Raw genomic sequence first — 6,965 nt, 5'->3', positions numbered from 1 at the left:
TCTACCGGCTAGTCACAACATCGTACTCCTCAACCTAGTTGAATTATGGAGAATTTTCTCCTCTGGAAATACACAAGGTTGTGTCGGAATGAGGACGTTAGTTCGAATTAAAAGTAATTTCGAAGAAACTAAGTTGAAATTAACCAGGTTCTATTTCACTGTCAAAGACTCAAGCATTCTTTTTTCTACTTTTGGATACCTAATCTTATTTGACATTGTCACCGTGAACCACAAGCGAACATTTCCACAGAACTGTCTCGTTATACCGGTGCACTCACAGCATGCATACGAAAAATATACAGTCGGTCACAACAGTTTGCGGACCCCGAGCGTGAGCCTAAGAGTCTTTTCGCGACATTTCCAGGCGATGTGGTGCACTCTTCGGCAGCCGCGGCTATGTGCTTCTGTCTCAACTCCACGAACTTCACGACGTTCCTACTGCCGGTCAACTCGGCGTGTCCTGCACATACGACTGCATTCGCCGTCGCTTCTATTGTCCAGGTCTCACACGCTCCGTCAGAAGACATGTCGTGGCGTGTAAGGAATGTTAGCGCCGCAAAACGCCATCGAAGCTTCCCGCTGGGCGCCTGCAACCACTCGACATTGCTTCTGAACCTTTCTTTCGCGTCGGCTTGGACTTACTCGACACTTTCTACCTGTATTCAGCTGGCAATCGGAGAATAACTCTGGTCACTGACTACGCCACACGCTACGCCATCACACGCGCCCTTCCAACAAGTCGCGCCAAAGACGTCAGCGATTTTTTTCTACGTGACGTGATCTTGCAACATTGTGCTCCACACGTGCTGCTTACAGACCGAAGTCGCACATTTATTTATATCGAGAGTGATAGCGGATATCCTACGCGCCACAAGCTCAATACGCCATACCATCCGCAAACAAGTGGCCTCACGGAGTGTCTGAACCGAACCCTAACCGACATGCGTACAAAATATGTTTCCTCAGACCAATCTGACTGGGACGTCGCTCTACCATACGTTACATTTGCGTACAATTCTTCGCGCCATGACACAGCTGGTCACTCCACATTTTTCATGTTGTTTGGCCGCGAATCCACATTGCCCCTTGATACAGTCATTTCATTGCCAGCAGCTCCGACCACAGAATATGCCCCGGACGCCATCAACCAGGCCGCCCACGCACGCGAAGCCGCTCGTACTCGCCTCTTGAACTTTCAAGAAAGCCAACGGCGCAGGTATGATCAACGGTACCACGATGTGTACTTTTCGCCCGGTTCGTTGATTCTGCTGTGGTCTCCGACCAGGCACGTTGGCCTGTCTGACAAACTGCTCTCGCGGTGCAAAAGGGCGTACAACGTATTTCGTGTGGCGACTCCCATCACTTATGAAATCGCTCCTGCTGCCTCGTTGTCTTCATCCACCACTCGGGCCAACGACATCGTACACGTCACACCCCTGAAACAGTACCACTCGCCCAATGACGTTGACGTCTAGATGTGCCGAGACGGTGCCTTTGCCGACGGGGATTCTGCTACATGTAGGCGGCCACAATGCATATAGTATATGTGCGTGTGTGCCCGATGAAGAGGATAAAGGTCGCTTGCTGCTCGGGATCGGAGCCAGACTGGCCAGTGCTGCAACCGCTCTTGCAAATATATTGAATGCGAAGTATTGCTTAGCGAATTTCGACCACTTTAAACGTATCCATCCATCCATCCATCCATCCATCCATCCATCCATCCATCCATCCATCCATCCATCCATCCATCCGTCCGTCCGTCCGTCCGTCCGTCCGTCCGTCCGTCCGTCCGTCCGTCCGTCCGTCCGTCCGTCCGTCTATCTATCTATCTATCTATCTATCTATCTATCTATCTATCTATCTATCTATCTATCTATCTATCTATCTATCTATCTATCTATCTATCTATCTATCTATCTATCTATCTATCTATCTATCTATCTATCTATCTATCTATCTATCTATCTATCTATCTATCTATCTATCTATCTGTCTGTCTGTCTGTCTGTCTGTCTGTCTGTCTGTCTGTCTGTCTGTCTGTCTGTCTGTCTGTCTGTCTGTCTGTCTGTCTGTCTATCTATCTATCTATCTATCTATCTATCTATCTATCTATCTATCTATCTATCTATCTATCTATCTATCTATCTATCTATCTATCTATCTATCTATCTATCTATCTATCTATCTATCTATCTATCTATCTATCTGTCTATCTATCTATCTATCTATCTATCTATCTATCTATCTATCTATCTATCTATCTATCTATCTATCTATCTATCTATCTATCTATCTATCTATCTATCTATCTATCTATCTATCTATCTATCTATCTATCTATCTATGTATCTATCTATCTATCTATCTATCTATCTATCTATCTATCTATCTATCTATCTATCTATCTATCTATCTATCTATCTATCTATCTATCTATCTATCTATCTATCTATCTATCTATCTATCTATCTATCTATCTATCTAGCCGCTTACGTTAGGATTCTCTCGTGGCAACCCGCTTAGCTTGGCATGAACCTAAATTAGCATGGGAGCGTAATATTGTCACTGGGTGAGAGTAGGCAGAGGGTAGAAATATATTTACGGATTGTACACGGAGTACACAGTGTCCTTGAACCAAGATAGCGGAGTGGTGACAACAACACGAGCTTTTGTTCAATCATCCTCTTCGTCGCCTTCATGTTCAATTCGTTGATGTTAATGATGGCTTGTATCATATAGCCGCCGCTGGTGAAAGCGTCGTCGCGGCGCTTATTAAAGCCTGCAATCCTGCGCAGAGAAATACGGTTTAAGATGGTAGACGTGTGCAATATCAGTGGACGGCAGAGAAGTTGAGGACGGAGTGCTAAGGGGGCGATCTCATAGGTGACCTTGGTCAGTTGGTGCAAGACTTTGTAAGGCCCGTTGCAGCGAGCGAGGAACTTCGAGGACAGACCAAAGTAACGGGAGGGAGTCCAGAGCAAGACCAACGATCCTGGGGAGTAAGAGACAGCTCTTTTACGGCTGTGGTAGCGATCCTTTTGAGAGAGCTGCGAGGCAGAAAGGCGATCCCGGGCAATCTGGTGGGCCACTCGAGCCCGAGTAGTTGCATCGCGAGCGTACTCGATAGGAGTGTTAGTATGCGACGGCAGAAGACTGTCAAAAGGCAAAGTGGGGTGACGGCCGTACAAGAGATAGAAGGGAGAAAAGCCAACGGTGTCGTGTCGTGACGCAGTAAGTCGGCGAAACGAATCGGCTTGCTGGGGACCCCAAGAAAATGGCCTGTCTTTCTTCAGTAGCTGTGTCAAGGGATGGGCAATGTCAGCGAAGTTGTGGACGAAACGCCGGAAATAGGAACAGAGGCTGACAAAGCTCCGCACAAATTTCGTGGAACGTGGTGTGGGGAAATCTTTGACGACGCGAATTTTGTGGGGATCGGGTTGTACGCCTTTAGCACTGACAAGATGGCCTAGCACAGTGATTGTTTGGTGGCCGAAACGGCACTCGGAGGAGTTGAGCTCTAGGCCCACCCTTCTGAAACCTTCTAGAACAGCTGATAGACGGCTAAGGTGACTTTCAAATGATGGCGAGAATACAATGACGTCATCGAGATAACAGAGGCATGTTGAGCATTTGTAAACCCGTACCAGGGAGTCCATCATTCTCTCAAATGTAGCGGGAGCATTGCATAAGCCAAAGGGCATTACCTTAAACTGGAAAGTTCATCCGGTGTAACAAATGCAGTCTTTTCACGTTCTGATTCGTCGACAGGAATCTGCCAGTATCCTGAACGCATGTCGATAAAGGAAAAGTAGGCAGACCCGTGCAGGCAGTCGAGGGCATCGTCAATCCGTGGCAGTGGGTAGACGTCCATGCGCGTGACCTTGCTCATGTAACGGTAGTCGACGCAGAAGCGTCAGCTGCCATCCTTCTTTTATACTACAACGACTGGTGAGGCCCATGGCCTGCAAGATGGTTTAATGTCGTCTTTTGTGAGCGTTTTATCAATTTAACACTAGATGACTTGCCGCTCTGTATGTGACACGCGATAAGGACGTCGTTGGATTGGGCTCGCGTCTCCACTGCTGATCCTGTGAGTAACAACTGATGTCTGACGTAAAGGGCTGTCGCCAAAGTCAAAGATGTCCCTGAAGGATGCCAAGATATGCCGGAGATCGGCTTCCTGTGCTGGAACGAGGTCTGGCGCGATCATCTTGTTAAAGTCGGCATCAGTGGAACTCTGTGAAGAGGATGCATTAGCGGGCACAAGAACGTCTGCAACAAATGCAGAAACAGAATGTTCACTGATGGAAGAGACGTTGACTAGATTCATGCCATCTGGAACAACTTGAGCGCACCAGCTCAAGTTCAGTATCGGTAGCGACGCCACATTAATCGTAATCGTCAACAGAGTATGAGGAAGGGCAACATTGCTGTCTAATAACGTCTAAAATTGGTGCCAGCACATAATCGCCGTCGGGTACCGGAGGAAAAGACCTCATGGTTACATAGGTAACAGCTTGGGGCGCTAGGCGAACGAACTCGACAGAACACAAACGTGGTTGAGGTGTAGTTGGAGTGTCATAGCAATAAGGTAGGTCAAGCTGAAGCAAGCCTATTGCACTGTCGATTAAGGCAGAGTGCGCGGCAAGAAAGTCCATGTCCAGGATGAGTTCATTAGAGCACTTCTCAAGCATAACAACAAGCACAGTTGTGGAGTGGTCAGCAAAACTAGCACGTGTGGAGCACATCCCAAGTACAGGAAAAGTTCCACCATCAGCGACTTGGATGCGCGGCTCTGTGGGCGATGTTAGAACCTTTTTAGGCGGCGGCGAAGCTTCGAGTTCATCACCGAAATGTAGGACCCTGTGTTGACAAGGGCAACAAGTGCATCGTCCACTTTAACGTCTATGAGGTTGCGTCGTGTCAGCCTAGTCAGAGGATTTGGCTGGCGAATCATCGATGCAGCATCACCTCTGGGAGTTGCATCGTCTAGTTTTCCCGAGTCAGATGTGCAGTTGGCGAAGGAGGACGATAAAATTGGGGTGAGCGCGACAATGGGCGACGACACAGTGCTAAGTGGGACTGGTGACCGGGAGGGGATGGTGACCGACAATGCACCATCGATGAACCATCACCACCGGCTGGCCGAGGCGACTCGTGGCGAGTTCTGAAGTGGTCATCATTTGCCTCTGGGCGACGGTTGTAGCCATAGGAAGGCTGAGGCTAATATCACCTGCTATTGCAAACGCGGGCCACGTGACCAATACGGTGGCAGTTAAAGCAAATGGGCCGGTGATCAGCAGTGCTCCACTCAGTGGGATTGCGAGAGCGCGCTGGGAGCGTCTGGCCTTGGGTGTAGGAAACTGGCCAGTCCAGGATGACCAGGATGACCAGGATGATGGTCAGTCAGTTGGTCGGGAGGGGGCGGCGGTGCACAAAGATTCCAGGACAACGCTCGAAAGCTCTTGGCGAACGATGACATGCATTAAAGGCACCATTTGGGAGCTGGACTCACGAGCACCAGAGAAAGTTGAAGCGGGAGACAAAGCTTCAAGTTCTTGACAGATGCTTTTTGTGACGTGCTCTGCAGTCAGTGCATGTCTTCGCATCACCATGTTGCTGCGGTGTTGGGAAGTCGAGTGAAATGATGGAAAATACGTAGGCTTTCGGCGGCCTCAAAACGCTGGCACTCTCGAATAACGGCATCTACTGTGTCACAGCCCTTGCAAATTAGCAAATGAAACACGTCATCGGCAATGCCTTTTAATATGTGCGCTACCTTCTCGGACTCCTCCATGCCGTCGTCCGCTTTGCGGCAAAGGGCGAGCACGTCTTGTATGTAAGACAGCTACGACTCCGACGACGTTTGAGCGTGAAATGCCAGCTCTTTCTTGGCCACTGCGTTCCTGCCAGTCGATTTGCCGAACAGTGCACGCATCTTTTCTCTGCACGCATCCCAGCTGCTAATTTCCGCTTCGTGGTTCTCAAATCACACTTTGGCTGTTCCCTTCAGGTAAAATAGGGTGTTCGCCAGCATGAGCGTTTCATTCCAGCGATAATTCCTGCTTGTTCGCTCGTACAGCCGCAACCATTCTTCAATGTAAACGTTGTCGGTCCCGCAGAACGTGCCAGGGTCTTTCAGCTGGGGCAGAACAACTGTCGTCGTTGCGGTGGCCGCTGCGGGATCTGGAGCCGGACCCTGTTGTGCCATCGTGGAAGAAACCTAGCGTCGGCCACTGTGTAGCTCCGTCTTGTTACCTCGCACCACCACCAAAATGTCACGGGGTGAGAGTAGGCAGAGGGTAAAAATATATTTACAGATTGTACACGGAGTACACAGTGTCCTTGAACCAAGATGGTGGAGTGGCGGTAACAACAGGAGCTTTTGTTCAATCGTCATCTTCATCGCCGTTATGGTCCATTTCTTGATCTTAATGATGGCTTGTATCAATATGGTTTGACGAACATGACGCGCTGGTGATGACACGAATAATGTCACAATGACGTCACGTACGTCGTCAAACACTTCCAGCCAGACAGTCGCACATACCCACGGGCGGGTATGTGCTGCTGGTATGCGGGTATGTGCCGCAGGTATCTTAGTATCTACTTAGGAATAACAAGAACACACATGGGCATGTTTAAGGCATGAGCGTCAAGAAATACCTGACGTCGGTAGCGTAGAGTCAATGACTGCTAAGAATAAATGTGAGGGTCTTAGCTGGAATCGAACCAAAGCATTCTGCGTGGTAATGAAGCATTCTGCCATACAGCTACGCCAGGTCTTCGATCTTTTCAAGTAGACGTTAATCTGCGTGGAACGTCAATAGTGATTGCAGTGCTGCCTAGACAATTTTAAAAGTACAAAGGAATACAATTACATATGTACTCCTTGGATACAGCCGTCACATCGGGCAACGTCAATTGTGGTTAGTTACTATGTGCTGAAGTTGATTTGTGTAGCT

The sequence above is a fragment of the Rhipicephalus microplus genome, chromosome 9 (genome assembly GCF_043290135.1).
Source record: "Rhipicephalus microplus isolate Deutch F79 chromosome 9, USDA_Rmic, whole genome shotgun sequence".
NCBI lineage: Eukaryota > Metazoa > Arthropoda > Arachnida > Ixodida > Ixodidae > Rhipicephalus > Rhipicephalus microplus.
Note: the sequence above shows the minus strand (reverse complement) of the source record.